Below are 1,284 nucleotides of genomic sequence, written 5' to 3'. Positions count from 1 at the left end.
TCTGGGCCGATCTCACGACTCTCTGTAGCGCATTCCTCTCTGCGGCTGTGCAGCTGGAGAACCAGATGCAGATGCAGTAGGTGAGGATGCTCTCCACTGCGCAGCGGTAGAAGGCCACCAGCATCTCCTGTCCGATGTGGTCTTTCCTGAGGACTCTCAGGAAGAAGAGCCGCTGTTGTGCCTTCTTGATGATGGCTGCTGTGTTGTTCTTCCAGGACAGGTCATCCTGTATGTGCACCCCCAGGAATCGGAGGGTTGAGACTCTCTCCATGCTCCCTCCATCGACGAGCAGGGGCTGGACCTCAGATTTTTTCCTCCTGAAGTCCACGATGATTTCCTGGGTCTTTGACTGGTTCAGCAGCAGGTTGTTAACCTTGCACAGCTTGCTCAGCTGCTCTACCTCATCCCTGTACGCCGCCTCGTCCCCCACCGAGATGCAGCCCACCACGGTGGTGTCGTCTGCAAACTTTACGATGGAGTTGCTGGGGGTGAAGTCGTAGGTGTAGAGGTTGTAGAGGATGGGGCTTAGCACGCAGCCCTGGGGGGACCCAGTGCTGAGTCTGAGGGCTGTGGAGGTGTGGGAGCCCACCCGCACCCTCTGGGGGCGGTCAGACAGGAAGTCCTTGATCCATGCACATATAGAGTGTGATAGTCCCAGGTCTAGTAGTTTGGTCACTAGCCTGTCTGGAAGGATGGTGTTGAAGGCAGAGCTGAAGTCCACAAAGAGCAGTCTCGCGTAGCTGTTTCCCCTCTCCAGGTGGGATAGAGTGGAGTGGAGAGTCGTCGCAATGGCGTCCTCTGTGGACCTGTGGGCTCTGTAGGCGAACTGGTATGGATCCAGGTTGGGCGGGAGGCGTGTGACTATGTGGGCCCGGACTAGTTTCTCGAAGCACTTCATGATGATTGGTGTGAGTGCCACCGGGCGGTAGTCGTTTAGACAGCTCACCGTGCTTTTCTTCGGGACTGGGATGATAGTTGAGGTTTTCAGGCAGCGTCCTATAGGACCCTGGCATAGGACCTATAGGATACTGTGTGCATATATAATTCAGCATGCTGTTGTTGGGTCCAGGCAATCAATGGAAATCAAATGCACAATGATAAGCCTTTATAATATGCATATTATGCATCCCCATCCAATTCAACACTTCATACAACAATTCTCTTACTGTATATTGGGGGGGGGGGCATTTATAACATTTTTGATGGGGGAAGTTATCTTTTCATGTTGTTCTATGGACAAGCCAAATAATTAATTAGATAGTGGTCTCACTGTTTTGTTAAGTG

The sequence above is a fragment of the Nansenia antarctica genome (genome assembly GCF_963989245.1).
Source record: "Nansenia antarctica genome assembly, chromosome: 6".
Lineage (NCBI taxonomy): Eukaryota > Metazoa > Chordata > Actinopteri > Argentiniformes > Microstomatidae > Nansenia > Nansenia antarctica.
This window is presented reverse-complemented; position numbering follows the sequence as displayed.